This window comes from Excalfactoria chinensis, chromosome 3, assembly GCF_039878825.1.
Source record: "Excalfactoria chinensis isolate bCotChi1 chromosome 3, bCotChi1.hap2, whole genome shotgun sequence".
NCBI classification, from domain to species: domain Eukaryota; kingdom Metazoa; phylum Chordata; class Aves; order Galliformes; family Phasianidae; genus Excalfactoria; species Excalfactoria chinensis.
Genome location: NC_092827.1, coordinates 70,781,073 through 70,799,632, shown reverse-complemented (window position 1 = coordinate 70,799,632; position 18,560 = coordinate 70,781,073). Strand labels below are relative to the sequence as shown.

Here is an 18,560-nt window from a genome sequence, read left to right as displayed (position 1 = left end):
CTCTGAGTCCTCTCTTTACCCAACCTTCATACCAGAATTACTCAGAGACCTCTCACCTGCAGTAGAGAAAAGCCATATGTATGTGATGTGATGGATTCTGCATTTTTGTGGAGGTTACTGACAATCTTCCAATCTGCCTAAGAGAAACTAAGTCTTGCCATTGTAATCGCCAGCTATGAAAGTAGTTTGCTGTGTCTGATTTGCTACATGGAGCTGGAGCCAGTACTCTGCTTGCTGCAGATCTGCTCTTGGCAATAAAGCCCACTAGACTGATAGAAATTGGCAGGGGAAAAAGCTAGAAATCAATTGGATAAGTCTAACCTTCATACTATCTCTGCTAATTAAACACATCAAGTAATATTTATTTGAAATACAGCCAGTAAAGGACTACTTTCAAAAATACAGCCAACAAGACTCTCACCTCACACACAAAATAATTTCACATGACTAAGTCTAAATAAATGATATTTAAAATTACAGTTTTATCATGGACACTTCCCTCCACATGATCCTGCATTTGTTCACCTCTCGATAAGAAAAAGCTCTAAATGCAAAATACACTTAGTAACATGAAGCTTATCATTAATAAATAAGAAAAAAAAGCTGCTCTTTCTCAAAGGACTTTCTACCACCATGTCCTTTCTGTATTAGCTTCTGCATCACTTTTTCCCCCCCCCCCAAGTACAATAACTGCAAGGCATCACAATGACAGAAGCAAACATTACAGCATCCAGATCGCAGCAGAGGCATAACACGTTAATTGAAGTTATCTCTAGGTATTGTATGTCCTGGAAATCAGTATGAATTATGTGAAACAAATGTCATGTTCTGCCTCCAAGAAACAATGCCTAATAGCCAGAGTCGGTTAAGGAAAAAATACTTGATGGAGGATGTTTTCATTAAAAAAATATTATGTCAGACTTGAAAGGTTTTGCTGGAATCTAACTCTTTGATTTCATCATTGGAAACATTTCAAAATATATATATATTTTTTTCAGCATACATTACTTCATACCAACCAAATGGCCATTCAGTTGGAATAACACATGTGATACATCATGAGATACACATGATATGCTGTATCTCTATAGGTATTACATATTTTATTACACATTGAAAATACATGTTAAAACAAGACCACATTTCTTTCAAGGAATAAAACACTTAAAAGCAAGTTTTGATTTACATGTTCCTTTTGTATGAAAGCCAAATAAAAAAAAATAAATCAGAATTTCCACTGAGCAGAAGAAACATTTTCCCACAAAGAAGGAAATAATTGGGTATGGTGTGAAGTGTTACAGAGTAACATCACATCCTATCAGCTCTCAGTAGCACTTGGCCAGCATGCATCTTGCAACCCTGCTCTGTAAATAACTAGAACTCCATGAGAAGTGGGGTATCACTGCAGCAGAGTTTCTGAGGTGGGGCCTATTGATCCTTGCTCTCAAATAAAGATGAATCTAAATAAACATTTCTAGGCAAAGTCTCTCCTACTGTTAATTCAATTTTGATAGAGAAGATCCTCAAAGTATGAGATTCCTACAGGTTTCATGACAATTAGCTTCTGGATAACAGAGAGTTGGCTATGATTGTATAGTGGAGGAGTATGACCATTATTCTTTAATGTTTTAATGAAAGTAAAAGACTCATCCAAAGAGACAGTTCAATTGGGTAAAAGCTTCATTTTTACTTTTTCCTGCAAATAATATATGTTCAGTAATAATAATAATGTTCATTTGGGTAGTATAAAATTAAAATAATGCATATATTTAGCATTGGTTCCCATTTCCCGGAAATTTAAAATTGATCACATATGATAGCAGGGATCATTTACTTTGTATTATTTACTACAAGATCACGAAGTACAAGTACACTTAAAGGAAGAAAAGAATACACAAGTACAACACTTTGCTTTATGTCTATGATAGTACAGCATACAGAAATTTTGTGAAAAATGATATAATAGCATTTATAGACTTGAAGTCTTGAAAAAAAAATATCAGAAGTACTTACCTTAGAAGAAGGTCGAAATGTGAAAAATGCTTAACAATGTGAGAACAATTACCAAATGTAAGGGATCAAGTGTGGAGCTGCCAGAATAAGTTTTCATACAAAGAACTGAAAAAACTCAAATCTGCTACAGTGGAAAAGCCATCTCACTCATTTAATGTGATATAAGAAAGCTTGCCTTGGCAATAAGAACAAGTACAAAAAGTCAGTATGACAGGATTTCCTCAGGTGCATTATTACATGCATCAGTACTAAGTGCCTACGTCTAAGGAAGAATGGCATCTGTGATAATTGTTTTTCTCTTTTCCACAGAAGAAGAAAACAGTTTGACTTGTATCAACATAAATGAAAACTGAATATAAAAATATCATGAAAATTAAAATGATACATAAGTTCTGACAGTAAAAGATTATTAGCCAATAGGTCAGCTCTCAACTTAATTTTCTGTGCTTAAAAGTACATGTTAAGCACCCTCATTAAGATGAAAGCTTTCTTGGATGTTAACCTCACTTACGTAAACCCAACAATACCTTTATATACTTAAATGAGTACTTGTATCTCTCCTAAAACACCATGGACATCCAGGCTTTATCAGGTAAGCCAGGATGATAGCAACGCACAGTACACTCATAATGCATCAAGCATGGGGAGAGGTGGGCACAGAATCACAGAATCTCCTCCCACTTACACAACTTGGACCTAAATCTCCTATATTTTCAATCCTTGAGACAAAACAGGCTGCTTTAGCACCTCCAGACATAGGTCAAGAGCTCTCATAAAGTAAACTATATTCTGATTATATAGCAGTTAATAGGGGAAGCAAAATTAACCAGTAAATAATTTAATACCTACTCTTAAAACATTTATTTTGACTGTAAGCATCTTTTATAAAGCTTCTATCATTTGAATAAGTAGACTATTAAACAGCTTAGAGATGCCATAGCTACCAAATCCTCACTTTCCACCAAATTCAGATTCTTTCAATCCATTCCACCAAACGTAACTATGTCTACTTAGAGTAATTTTATTAATTATTTTGTCATTTGGTGCTTCCATCCCTTCCATTTCTTATTTTCCTCTTAGAAAGCACATTAGAAAGCAGGTGAAGACTGTACAATTTCCAACATCCTCCAGCTCCCTTATAATGTATGACATGTTATGCATCTCAGATCATGTCTGCTTTAACTACAAGCAACAGATAAGGCTTTCAGGAAGCAAGTGAATAACCATGGCCTGGACACCACTGTGCAACTAAACCAACACTGGAAGTGTGACAGAAGATAAAAGAGCCACCTTCACTTCTGCTGCTAGCATGTCAGTACTACACCCTCCTCCCTCCAAAACCAGACCACAGGTTATTTTTGAGGACTAGCATCTGCAAATCAGATAGAAGGACAGGTTTTCCCCCTGTGGCATACAAGAGGAAGAACAGAAAGTGGCACTATGGGTTCACTTCCATTGTTGGGAACAGTTAAGTTCATGGGAACTAGATGAAGTGACATCCAATCCTACATGGAGAAGAGAGGGAAAGTGTTTATAATAATGCTGGTTGTTTATGATTTTAATCTTTCTAAATCAATTTTTTTTGTGCCTCATATATTTATTCCTTTGCTATCCATTCTGAATGTCTTCTGTATTGTTAGCATTGAGAGCACCCTGTTAGACTGCGCCATATTTTAGGTACAAAGTCACTGGTATTCCTGTTTTAACAAAAGTTTCCTCAAAAGTAATTCACATTACATCTTTGAAAACTCATATCAGTTGTGCTTTTTCTTTTTAAATTCATTTCAGTGTTAATACCCAATTGGGAACAGGCTCCGTTCTTTTCTTTTGCATTTTGTAAAGCTGCTAGCACAAGGTGCATAACTGTCAAAAGGTTCTGAATGATAGAGAAATAAAAAAAAAAACCCATCTCTGTACAAGATCATTTCCTTTCAGTAATTCTTACCTCCAATAGCAAAATGTCATTTTTCAGTCTTCCCTAAATTTACACTGCATATATATATGTAATAATACATATAATACACACACATATATATACACATATATATGCAAATCTTTGCTTGAGACATTTAATTTAGTACTCAGCATGACTTTTCTGGATGTTCTTAGGGAAAATTCAAGGACCAGGTGACTAGCATCATCATAAAGACTGCTGTTCTGATGGAGTAACTGATGTGCACTATTATTACTATATGCTTACAACAAAGGCATAATGTATTAACTTCCCTGATCTTAAGTATATGCACAATGCTTGTGACTTCAAATGTTATGTAGATTTTACATCTTTAATTTTAGAACTGTTACCATGTGAATGAAAATACTGTGAGGGGGAGGACCCCAAAGTGACTATGAAAAGAAGGAAGAGAAAAAGGTATATGTACATTGAAAATTGAAGTGGTGAAGTGGTGTAACAAAACACCTGGATAAATGATGGAAAGTTCTTAGTTAATAATTGTTAACTGTCTCCATCTACTGCATAAGCCTGGTGGACACAAAAGAATGGGAACCAATCAACTGGTTCAGCTACTGCATCTCTATACAAAAAAGTATTGCCACAGCTTTTTTTTAAACAAATATTTAAATCAGACCTAAATACTACAGCTTCATAATCCTTTTGAGTTACTGCGATTTTGATTACTGAAGTTTTCCAGAATGTTTTCAAATATCCTCTCTGGACCATGGTAAAATATAATTAAGCTCACCAACATCTGAGGAAATAGTGATGCAAATAGATAGCAAATAACTTGAAACCAAATACAAAACAACAAAACAAATGCATATTGTTAGGAAGAAAAGAAAACATTGAAGTGTACTATCTATGCTGCTTAGAGAAGGAGCTACATACAGCTGAGGAAAACAACCTGTATATAGTCACAAGGAGAGTTGGTCTTTCATTATAATCCAAAACAAAACAAACAACATCTATTATACTGTGGTATTTTAATTAGACTTTCACAATCTCTTGGCTTTAAGAGAACTTTAATATTAGCGAGAATTTTGCTTTTTGCAAAACATCTTTCTCCTAAGTAAAGTCAGCAAACAGGTTTTCAAATGTCAACTTATTTAATGGCTTTCCATTGTTTCACAGTATGTGTGACAATATATAATATTTAATATTTCAATATAATACCTAAGATATTTTTTAAAATTCATAAGAATCACAAAAACAGTAAAAACTTGTACATGTATGGTATCCAGAGTCACTATTATTATGCTCTGAAATGAGAAAGTCTTTGAAGTCCAGAAATAAGCTTTTCAAATTGGACAGTGGAAAGGGACACTGTACCCCAGTGAAATTATTTTATGAAAGAAAAAAAAAAAAAACAGAACAGAGAAGCTAGGAAAAAGACACACAGCCCCCCCTGTTCCTTGAGCCAAAGTACAGCCAAGAATAATGTGTGATAGTATCAGCAAGTATCACTGAGGTTCTCTGTAGGTGGCAAACACAACACAAGTGCTGGCAACTGAACAAAAAAAATTAATGGCAATTTTCAAATGATGTAACGGAAGTGTGAGGCCAACTAAAGAAAGGCCAATAAGACATACACAAGCCGGCAAGAAACCTAATAATCAGAAAACTACTGAGGAAAAAAAAAAAAAACAAAACCCAAGGAATCACACTCTGAATATACTACTGATGAAGAAAATTCTAAAAAGACTTCAGAATTGCATGACTATATTCTTGTCTTAGGCATACACTTATTAGTATTATTAGTTGTACTTTCAAGATTAGTATGCCAGAAATGTGTTTTGACATGATACCATTTGTGATCTATATATATATTTATCATTTTTAAGGCCATATATGGTTCTAGCAGCTGCCTTCAACCTGCCAAAAAGAAAGATGAACAAACAAGCCAAAGTAAATAGACCCTCACTTCTCCTTAATTTGCGGACCCAGGCATGGTATTACTGAATTTTATACTTAAGTACATTGTGCTGAAGCTGCTTTTGAATCAAATCAATTTCTTCTGCCTCCTTACACATAGTTCATGACATACTTTAATGCCAGGGACTGACAACTTGCTGCTTTGCCGAGCTCCCCGCAAGTGCAAAGCGGAGAGGGCACATAAATATCTGATTTGCCTTGGGCTTCTCAGGCTTTTGGAAGTGGATAGAAGCATTTTCCTCTGGGTATTTGGTCCTTGGAGGCTGTGCCACTGCTGTCAGTCCCCAGGGCCACTCCTGCATTTCACCCCTTTGTCAGAAACCCTGCCTACTTCCTAAACTGACAGGTGAAGCTTCTCTCACATTGCTGCATGTGGGCGACACTGCTCTTGTCTCAGCATCTCTGCTCACCATGGACTACTTCAGCAGGCAATAACACTCAAATGCTGTTTTCATATGCAGAGCATAAAGAAAAAAGATATTGCCAAAGATAAGTCCCCAGACTCAAATCTCCCTGTTCCAGTCATGAAACTCAGTATACTGCAGTACAGCTCTTCTAAACGGCACCATAATAAAATAAACATATGAAATCACATTTTACACAACTAGAGAAGTCGCTAGTAAAAGCAACCCTATGAGAAAATGAATCCATTCACTCTCTCATTGTACCTCCTGAAATTTCAGACTTTCTGTAATAACTGTTTGTATAGTTGAGGTTTTGTCTGTGTGTGAATGTAAACCTTATAATTTTTTGCTTATCTGATAGACCTGGTCTGAAATCTAGTTATGTGCACTAAGAAAAACAACAATCCTGGGTATAAACAGAAAAATATCAAAGCTATACATTATGTACGGAGCAAATAAGACCATGTGGCACTGTAAATGAAGATATGAAGGATCCCAAACTTTCAAGAATTAATAGCAGTCAGAAAGGCTAAAGAAATCATTTTCAACTGAAAAATATCTATCAAATTCACTAAATGGACTATAAAAAAAAACAACAAAAAACCAAAAACCAAAACAAACAAAAAAAACCAACAACAACAAGTGTTTTAAAATTGAAATGGATGCAGAAATATGTTAATTGTGAGACCAGGGATAGTACGCAAGAAGTCCACTGAAAATGTTTAAACACTCAGTTATAATGTAACCTGAATGAAATGCAGTGTACTTCAATGCAGCACTATATCTGATTTTGATTCAATGTACCAACATAGCAGATAATCTGCCAGATGGGGAGAGCTGTAGCTTGAGGGGAAGGGAAAGGAAAGCAGCCTTCAAGTGAGAGATGCACTAGGAGGAGACCCAGCTGCTCTACTCCCCACCTGGACTGTGCTACAGACTATCCTGCTACTCTGCTTTATATCCAGCAAGTTTACCCCTGCCACATATGCCTATTCCTATTTCTAATTAGAAAAAGTCAAATGGGTCATATAGCAGATACACAAAATAGCATCAATAACTGAATTATATTAGTGATCATTGATAGGGAAAGTAATTAATTTCACGTTATATCCTTATGCTAAAATGGAATCAATACTAATTAGAAGTAAAATGAACTGGATGTACTCATTACTAAGTTAAATGTCCACAATATGAGATCAGAGCTCTACACTACCTTAAGCTTGTTTGTGATGCAATGTACTAGTAAGGATTATGGGCAAGCACAACATATTTTGAAACAAAGAGGTAGTAAGAGAAGTTTTCTAAGTCTGAATAATAGTGTACACAGGCAGTAATAATAGAGATTGTGTAAAGTACTACTGAAGGTAAGCATAAGCACTGCATCTGTGAATCCTAAGCCAAATGCAAGATTACACTTTGGGGCAGGAACTAAAATGTATTGATATCTCTAATTTGAACTGAAGTTGAATATTCCTTTTATATAGGAAAATAGAAATTTATAAAATATTCAGCTTTTTAATTCAGCAGATATAATTTTATGCTATTCAAAGTCCTATTTACTTTATGGAAAATAAATTTTAATTTTGTCCTTTTTAACAGCTTTCCTGCAGCTGTATTGGTATGAGGATGAAAGAGAATAGTCTGAAGACATAGGTAATCTATTACTCCTCTAATGTTCTATTAGTCAAGACATGAGAATTATGAAAAGAGAACCATTTCTTAATTTAGCACTACATAATACATTTTCTTTGTCAGTAAGTCAATGTGAAAAACATCCTAACCCTACATTGCAGATATCCACACCAACACTGTTGTCAATACAAGTGATAACAGCATCATTTTTTGTTTGATTGGTTGTTTATGCTGTTGGTGTTTAAAATGATGCTCATGATGTCTTGACTATCTGTACAGCTGTATCAGAAAAACTGAGAGAACAGCAGAATATTAAGCTGGAACAAAAAATAGGAAGTAGGAGCAACCAACTCTGGTACTTTCTCTTGTGGAAATTCAGCTTTGCAGTTCCCTTATCCAGGCTAACACAATGAAGCAAAACCCAGCATGGAACAGGTCAGGTGCAAGGGTTGTTAGCTTAAATGTTCTCCAGTCGTTAGAGTAAAACTGTTAGATAACACAATTTAGAGGGAGAAGAGATGATAGGATAGGAGAGTGGTTCAAAGAAAGAAAAGGGAGTTTGGAAATTCAGTGAAGTGAAAGCAGAAGGACTATAAGAAAATAGAAGTAGCCTCTTCCCTGAGTTCATTTTGGTAAACAGGAAGGGTTAAATCTCACTTCCTAGACTCTTCCAGTAAATATCTTTGACATGCATTTCATAGTGATGATGACAGGATTTATGATCAATACAAGGACATTACTGTAGGAAAATCAGCCTTCAACAGAATCTTTGTGTTTCTATTTTTAAATCAGTTTCCTTTTTAAGTCCCTCGGCCGTACAACTACATATGTAGTCATAGCTGACATACTTAAACATTATCTAGGAAAGCATTAAGTACACAATATAGTACTAACATTTTGCATTGAGCGTATATAGGTCCCATGACTTCTAAGATTTTATTTGAAGGCAGCACATGTTATGGGTCTAGTGGTTCAACTGACCAAGTTAAAATAGCTGAACCAAACCCTTCTTTAGATTCCATTGACTATTGACAAGAACATTGCTGACCAGGACATTCAGTGCTTTATTTACACAAAGACATCCACACACAGGCATCTAGATTTATGTCTTAGTCTCAAACTAAACCCTGCTGAAGCAGTTCCAGAAATCCTGTATTAGTTGCACACTAGGTATGCTTTTTCTTTTCACTATAAGCATTGTTGCCTTAAAGCATAGAGGACCATGCCTTACTGGAGAAGAACCACACAACTTGAGCTGACCTGAGCCAGTGAAATACTGTATAACTGTGTGTTAGTGAAGAGGTGATAGACTGCCCAATCCAGCTCTGCCAATGCTTGCAGTGGGACCTTGTAATAAAAAAAAGGGAAAAGACATGGCTCTCTTGCCACTCAAATTAACATGATGCGCAGCTTTAACCCAGGGAATTGAACTGTCACTCTGGGAAGAACAACCCATGTATGAACAAGCTTTAAAGCTGCCATTTTACATCCCAGACCTGTTTCTTAAATCTGGACTTCACAGAAGTAATTTCATCATCTCCTCATAGACTAGCTACTTTTGTTCTGAAATTCCTGAGAGATAAAGGAACCTCGTTATGCAATTTTTGAGTCACTTTCACCACACACACACAAAAAACCTCATTGTAATTGGAATCATGTCTTTAATTAGCTTTTTCATTTGATATTTGGGATTTCTACAAATTAGAATAGAGATTGAGAATTGCTAATGCTCTTGAATGTAACCTTCCCCAAGGGTGGGGAAGAGCTATAAAAATTCTTGGTTGGTCTTTTACAGTCCACTTACTCTTCCTACTTACGCTATTTATTTGCTAGGTTTTCCCCATTAAAGTTGTTGTAATATATACATACAATGCAACTTAATATTAGGAGTACTGATCTGGAACACATCTTCTGAATTGTGAAGGTGATGTTAAAGAAATCAAATAATGTAATTCGCACATATACTAAGCTCCAAATCCAGTAACTCCTCACAAAGGAAGGCTTCACAAAAGCCTTTTCCATTTCCTTGCTATGAATGGTCTTGGAGTCCAGTCTCAGTGCTCTGGCAATGCACAATCACCTTCTGCAGCAGCTCCTGTAACACTAGCCACCCCACCAACTGCAGCATCCCCCATGTACCAGCTAATAAGTCTGATGACTAGAGACAATTTATTTATATTTCTGGTCAATTTTAAAATAAATAAAGACCATGACTGCTACAAGGATGGCCCTGCTTTACATTTCACTCACAAGGTGCAGTGGGCAGAAAAAATGTTTGAGATAGTTAGAACAAGATAAAACTGATAAACCTAGGACCACACTATACTGCAGGCAGAAAGCTACTTTCTTAGTAAATATATGATAGAAATATGAGGTTCAATTTTCTTAATCTTAAATACAAGTAAACTCCTTTTGAATTTAAAAGGAACATCCTCATTTGAAATTCTGTCCCATTACTCATTTGCTACACACACAATACTTCCTGAGCATAAAGAAACACATCACATCCTGATAGCTGTTACCATGAAAACAAAATGAGCATTTCATAGAATGTATACTTCTCTTAAAAGTTGTTTTTACTGGATTACATACCAATGTTTTAGACCTTGTGAGACTATAATTTTAATTTCTTCACCAAAAAAAAAAAAAATAAAAAAATTGCCATTTACTGAAGTCAAGTACACTAAAATACTGGAAGAGACAAAAACCAAATCATTAATTAATTCCATAAAGTGATATATTTCAAAGCTGTTGCAGTAATATAAAAAATCTACCATAATTTATAGCAGATTTATGAAAGGCAATGAATTACTGAATTATTTCCACTCTCCTCTAATTAATCCCATCCTCCCACCCATGTAAGTTATTATAATGCTAAAAATCTCAATTGGGCAAAACTGGCCAGGTAGCTGATTAATAAAAAGATGCAGTAACTTTGACACATGCCTCTTCCTCTAACACAGTAGGTCAGTAGTCTACCTTTGTCTAAGATACATAGCAGTTAATGTAATATTACATTTGTTTTTCTAGCCTTTAACAACCTATCTCCCATGAATTTTACTGTTTTCTAAAGTAAGATGATCATTCCTCTACTATAAAAGTACCAAACTTTGTATTTTATTAAACATAACATTAACATGTTTATTCATCCCAAGTAAAAGTAAGAACTTCCTTCAGAGAGCACTTTAAAAATCGCAAATAAGACAAATAGATATCTATTCCTTTTCCATTATAAAGTGAAACTTTTGCAACATCCTACTCTCAAGGCAAGGCTCTGAAGCATGATACGGTCACAGCAGCTTTCCACAGTCAAGTCAACTGAGACTCATTCACATCTCAAGTCAGATGGGAACAGTATAGATGGTACATATATAAAGACAATTCACATAGGAATAAATTTCCCATTTGCTGAAGGATTGACCAGCCCTTAGAGAAGTCCTTTTAGGAGCTTCCCTTTAAATCTGTCTTGTTCCTTTCAACTGCTGTTTCCCTGTAGCTTTTCCTCCTCTTTCCTAACACCATCAGCTCTCCAGGGTTCTCTTAGAAATGGTATTGCTTTGAGCTTACTTGTTTGACCCACTACACACTAAGCCAACTTGTTCGTAGGATGAATACAAATTAAACTCGCTTTTTGTTCAAAGAAAAAGAACTCATTTTTGATACTGAATTACCAACCTAGCTAGAATTATATATAAGTGCTATATTTTAATACGCATTTTGAAGCTAGCTCATGGAAACACTATATGGAAAAATAAAACATTAGCTATATCTTTTGATCAATATTTACAGAGAAAATTCCCTTCATATTATTGCAAGAATCTTTGGATTTTTCATCTTACCCAACAAACACTTGTTAACATCTATTGGAATATCTTAAGTATCCTGAGTGATACTTAATGTCTCCTCTGAGAAGGTTCATATCTTTACAATGTCATTATTTGCTGAATCAGCATTCAATAACCTTTCCTCTCTGTTGTTCATACCATTATTTTTACTGCAAAATGCCTGGCAGATTTCCAGCATTTTATATTTCACAATGCTATCACAGCACAGAATGTTGTCTCTACTATTACCTACTTTTCATTAACATTTATGTTGAGAAACAGTTGTAACAATAATGTGTCAATACTTACTGAGTATATATTTCACAGCACTAATGTTTTACAGTTATTCATGTGCAGACCCATCTCACCAAACATCCTGCTGACCTCTCCACAAGGCTACCTTCAGAAAGACCTTGCCAACAAGGAGATCTAGTAAGTGTAATTCATATGATGGTGCTTATTCCAATCTCTGATATGTGAAGTATGCAGGAGACAGATGTGAAATTATTTTGAACCAGCAAAATAGTTCTCCTTCACACTGCACACACATGCCTCATGTGGCCCTCACAGATACATGTACTTTCAGGGTAAGAGCAAAATATTACTCCTTCCATGTGATTTATTGTAAAACCATGACTGAGCTTGTAGTATGTAATAATTTTTCAGCATACTTTCACATGGCTAAATCCTACATGATGTATGGCACCCTTACACAATCCCCATAATCAGTGCTGTTTCCACCCTGGCCTCAGTTTATTTGACTGGAAAGTCCATGTCATAGCCAATTTCCTTACAAGATCACAACAGTTACAACTGACACTGTTATTAGTTCACACTTGATCATTTATCCAGTAGGCCTTTCTAACATGTGGGCCACATACATCCCAGGACAGTTTGTACTGTAGTGTGCCACCTGACCTGCACCGTCATGGCAACAGCTCCTCCTTGCTGAGTGGCCTCAGGAGCAAATCTAACACTCAGCAACAATAAAAACATTGGCCTAAGACATTTACTCTTCACTCGCACAGCCCAGGCAAGCCAAAAATTAGATACCCATGTTTTATAACCTTTCACTGCCTCTACTAAGCCAGACTCCAGCCTTGTTTGTACCTGGTCCATAGCAGTTGATACCAGTCTATGCCCCATGGCCGTGTTCAGGCAGAGCTGCACTTTACTTCATAGTCTGAACTATGATTCAAGGTTTATGCTCTTTCAATGCAGAAAATGCATAAAATACACATAGGAATTAATTTGTAAAATCCATAATTCATAAATGCTTTGCTTTTGTATTTTCCTAAAGCAGAAGCTATCTTAAGTACTTCCAGCTTCAAAGAGGAATTTCTATTTCTTCATAAACAACTATACAAAATTCTAGTCAGAAAAGTGCACTAAATGTTAAAAAAAAAAAAAAAGAAAAAGAAAAAAGAAAACTTATAACTCCATTTCTACTTGCAGATGAGTACAAGAAAGTCAATCGAGCATCTAGGATCACAACTGAATTCTTCTTATATGAGGCAGAGGAAGGAACTTATTAAAATGAAATCACTGATGCGCAAACCAGAAAATACCTACTACCCCTTTTCAAATTGATAAGCTTAAAGCAGGTAACAGCAAACAGCAATTCCTGACTGGAATGCTTTCATCCTAATGGTATAGCATGGCTGTCCCAGTCCTCAGCCTCTCATACAGTTAGGCCAAAATACTTGGAAAGCTCTGCATGGACAGCAGAGGGCTCAGGCCAGAGTCTTTGTCTGCACTGCACTACACAAAAATCCTAAGGGTGAATTTTTTTCTCTCTCTCTTTTTTTTTTTTTTTTAATTCTTTCTTCAAACACCTGATTATATTTAACTACTTAAGTGTGACCTAACAACTACAAGTTTTCTAGCATAATATTTTTATGTCATTACACATTGTTTTTTGATCCTCATGGGCAGATTTCTCATCAGCTTTACAAAATGGAGAGTTAACTTCCAACAAGAATTAAATTAAGACTTCACAGTCAGGCACTGATCATCTCTGTGTCTTAATGACAGGGTCTGTCCCTTTCTTAAATGAAAATCAGTGTAAATTATTTTCGCTTAACTCTCAGTGTGCTTCCAAAAGAGGCATGGATTTATTTATTTTAAATCAGCTAAGTTTCCTCTTGGGAAAGCATCCCATGGGGAGAGAAGGAAAAGAAAAATTGATAACTGTGAGTGCAGAAAATACTAGGACAAAATGCAAACCTTATCACAAGAAATTGAGAAAGTGTAGACACTAATTATGGTCCATAGGCTGCCTCTTTCCTACACTGTTGTTCTATCTGGCCTTTCCATTGTTCTACTGAGTGATGGAGAATGGCCATGGAGCTATGCCCGCTGCTCCATGTGAAAGATAGCAAAAATAAATAAATAAATAAATAAATAAAAAATTAGAAGTCCTTCTTCCCTGCTTTGCCCTATTGTTTACAGCCTCCTTCTCACTGTTCCTATGACATTCCACTTTAGCTTGCTTTGGTATCACTGAAAGCAAAATATTGTTTAAATATAGACACAAATGAATACATTGCCATGAAATGTAATTTCTTTAGCATGTCTTCATCCTATTCAGCTTGCTTGCTCCTTGCCCTTAAACATGGGATCCTGTACAGAACTGAACTATAAAACTTCCAAAGTTGTTGGGAGCTCTACTGCTGCCCAGGTTACCAAAACAGGCTGTACAGAAACAACACTGCTGAAACCACAGAAGCAGAAAATTAACAACTAGAAAAGGTTTAACTTGAACATTTATACATGGAGTTGCAGCCCAATCACAACTGCAGTCTTGAATACATTCTTTCCATAACTGCATCTAAGACAGCATGTCCTGATTCATGTGCAAGAGGGGTACACAACATTTAAGTATTCTGAGTCATCACAAAGAAGCAACATAACCTGCAGCAACCAAAAATGTGGAGCAGGGAGGCACTTTATTTCTATGTTATTGTTGCCAACATCATTTGGAAAACATCAATTTCCAATGATTGTAACCCTTAATTTCATTTAAATGCAGAAGTAACTTCTTAATAAATATTCCACTACCTGCAGCCTGAACTCCACATTTCTTGGCAAGAGAGGGCATCTTCTTGGAAGGGCAAGGACTATTTCTGCCCCAGAACCACAGTCTGCTGTATATGCCCACGAAACAGACAAGGTTTTCACTAAGATAACCAAAAGAATGTCAGCTCCTGTGCAACTGCCTCAGTTGAAGCAAACACAAGCTGGGATGTAGTAAGTCTTCCACATCTGGCAGTGAAAGAATAGCACCCTGGACTTGAGTACTTTTTCAGGCTGCTGAGTTCACAGGCCTGTATATGACTATGCTGAGCTGTGTCTTAGTAAGGTACTTCTCTGCTGTGCCAAGAATTAAAATGCTAGATGTGAGCCTGAAACCATCAGGCTTTTGTCATGTTTTACTGAGTTGATTAATTCCTGTGTGCTTAAAAGCAGAAATAGACCCTTGCATAATTACAATACCCCTTGCAGACCCTCTGGGTGTTATTTTCATTGCATCCTTAGCCAATCTCATTAGAGCTCTTGGAGGAGTTCAGTTCCTATTGACTGCAGAAACACCATAACAATAATCGATTAAGAAAACCTATGCAAGCACTTCTTTGGCAGGAGTAGACTATTTCCACAATTTATTTCCACCCTTTGTCAGCAACAGTAGCTTGATAGCAGAGGCCAGGATGCTAAAATAATGGGACAAAACTGTATACAGGTGGGATACATACATTCCAAAGATTATTTGTGGCCTAGAGAATATGTCTCTCCACTATTTCATTGGCAAAGGACTGTATGCAGTAGCTTAGAATCTCTGATTTTCCAGGATAGTATGGTGCAATTTGACATTTTTTTTTTCCCTGAAGACTGACCATACAGTCACTCAGCAGCATCCATTTAGCTAGCAAGCTTCGAAGTACGTATTACATAAATAGTATTATTTATAACATTTACATAGTAAGTGTTTTATTTTGTTCATCTTCATTAAAACAAACAAGTTAAAATACTGGAAAGAAAAAAAAAAGAAAACAACAAAAATTTCACTCTAAAATGAAATAACTCAACCTTGACAACAACAGACCTAAAAGCTGCCCCACCTCGAAATCTTCCCTAAGATCTCCAAGAATTTACATGGATGAACTCAGCACCTTAGGTATGAACCACTGCTTCTTTCTGAAGATTTACTCAACACAAGCCACAGCAACAGAAATGATGTAGAGAATAAGAACTCGCATTGTTTGTACACTATGACTTTTAATATACAGAGTGTAAGCTCTACTGCAACTAATAGTAATAGTCCATTCCTATATAAAAAAGAAAAAACAAATCCTCATCAGTTCTACATACTAATACAAATCATGTAAGAAATAGTGCTTTTCTTGAAAGCTCTTTTCATGAAGACCTGAAAATAACAGCAAGACTCTTACCAGTTGAATGCTCTTATTACCTGGAAACTGAAAGCATCCTCCTGCCATTTTCTGTAATGGGGACCAGGGTATTCAGGAAATAGCAAAGTACTAAATAAATGCTCCAGACATAACTGTCTTCTGTCTCTCTCACTGTGTCTAATCTAGATACCTGGAAGATCCAGAAAACTGTGGTGCTCTTGGGATCCAGATGAAAGTTACCACATATGTACAGAGACCAGATAAGACTCACTTGGAAGGCCACAATGTCCTTCTTTAGTCTGAATTCTACTTCCAAGATACAGGTAAAATAGGATATATAAGGAAAAAAAGTTGGCACAGTATATTAAACAATTGGAAAGATCAGGGTGATTGAATGGTGATATAGGAAGAGTAATAACAAGACTAGTGCAATGGAATGGTGTCGTGGAGAAAAAGTATAAGAGCTCACCTATCTGAAGAGCTAGGCCCATGAGGGAACTCCAAAAAGGAGGACGGTTCAACCAAAGATCTTTCCCCAGTGGCAGTCAGCCCTTAAATGAGGTCCACTCCTCCAGTCACACAGCTGAACTGCCTTCACCTGTGCTCCCAGGACTGACTGGGTACTTTCCCCCAGGTGCTCAACCAGCAGTTCAGGCTATGGCTCAACAGTTACCATACAATATATTAGTCACCTAAGGCAAACTATGCCTGATTGTTTCTCACTCACTACTTACTGTTCATTCATGTTTCCCTCCAAAGCAGATATCAGCCAGATAGAATAGGTGGATTATCTGCAAGGAAGCCAACTACATGAGCCACTGTATGGTAGATGTTCTTCAGAGAGGCCTAGGGATGGCTGAAGTATAGAGAAAGATGCAACAGAAGGACATTTCTTACTAGACATACAGGATAGGGAGTTAGTCTTTGCATAAGAGGCAAGAGTCTGGACAAGGAGGTTTAGAGGCTACAAACTTAGCGAGCATAGTGATTTTTAAAGGAATAACCTAATTGTTTTCAGGGAAAAAATCCTGTCTAGTGTGATTGCAAGGAATAGTGCTAGTACATTTGTTGTGCTTTTAACTGAAAACAGTATAGATGGCAGAGGTAAGGTGAAAATGTGGTCACCTGAGCAATTGCAAATAGAGGACTGGATATTCCAATAGGTATCTCCAAATTTTGTGCTGTCTTTTTTCCTCTGAATACAGTTTTGTGCTTTTATTGAGTATCCTAAAATGCGGTAAATGCATATGTCTTATTTCTACATAGTTGCATATGGCATTCAAGTGCTACAAAAATACCACAGCACTAAGAATTTGGAGATGATAGCAAAAAATAACAGTGAAACGTAATTTAATTTTTGGTTAAGAAAATACTCTTTCCACCTCTAATATACATCACAGATTACATAAGCAAATTGTTTCATATTAATGAGGAAAAGACTAAAAGAGGATTTGAGCACTTAAGTTAGCTTAGTGGTCAGAGAACTAATGAACTCCCCCTGACTTCAACCCAAATACTCTGAAATACTCAGAAAATGTTAGAAAGGGAATTCTGTTTAACCTAAAATCTCATTAAATTTAAAAGAAAAGAAAAAAGGAAAGAACCAGGCTGCTGAAACTCCACTGACAAATACACATATAAATTCATATTATCTGGATATGGTAACCGAAGCAGATAGGCTAGAATGCTTATTGAAATAAAAGCAGAGGAAATAATGATAACTGGGAAAATGGCGTGTTACGGGCTTGAGCTGTTTCTTAAATGAAAGTATCCTAAGTGTTTTTGGTAAAACTCAGCTGAATTCAAACTATGATTATCTTCTCTATATGTATGTTCTTAGTTTCTAGCTCCTTAGAGTGAATTCCAATTTCAACATCCTGTAAATGTTGCAAGGAAAAAAGCAGTAGTGGGATACAAACAAGTCTGGCTACACATCCACTGATGCTATCTATTCTGTAAAATTTAAACTGATAGAGAGCCATGATATCCTGCATCTATATTATTTTGGTTTTGAACTGCTACTAAATTGAAGAGCTTGCCAAACAATGTTCTGTTTTTTCCTCTGCTCCCCACACTGCACAACAAAAGCTCAATGATAGCTTTGTCCTCCCTTCGCAGTTTCTTGCACTCTGCTTAACCTTTCATTCTTAGATTATAATGCAGATGTGTTTTTCACTGAAGACTGTGCATAAGATTTCCATGTATGTGCCTTAATTTTTAAACAAGAATTTGAATAAATACACTAAAAATACATTGGATAAGAAGCAATTCCTGTTACTGCAAAGAACGCATTTTGAGTTTGTTACTGCAAAATAAAAATACACCCATGGCAAAGACTGCAGTACCTAAACATAGACATGAATTTCAGCTGTGGTCAAGAAAGCATAAT

At 36.2% G+C, this 18,560-nt stretch overlaps 1 protein-coding gene and 1 long non-coding RNA gene across 4 annotated transcripts in view; both read right to left on the bottom strand.

Annotated features, from left to right (window-relative positions):
* The window catches only part of CHRM3 (cholinergic receptor muscarinic 3), a 244,535-nt gene that overhangs the window by 50,326 nt on the left and 175,649 nt on the right, over positions 1-18,560 (bottom strand). The gene's annotated exons all lie outside the window — the stretch shown is intronic.
* Positions 3,074-16,688, bottom strand: LOC140250787 (uncharacterized). The gene is made up of 3 exons (XR_011903272.1): positions 16,641-16,688; positions 4,395-4,495; positions 3,074-3,518 (listed from the first exon to the last, which is right to left on the bottom strand). It is a non-coding gene; the product is annotated as an uncharacterized lncRNA (long non-coding RNA).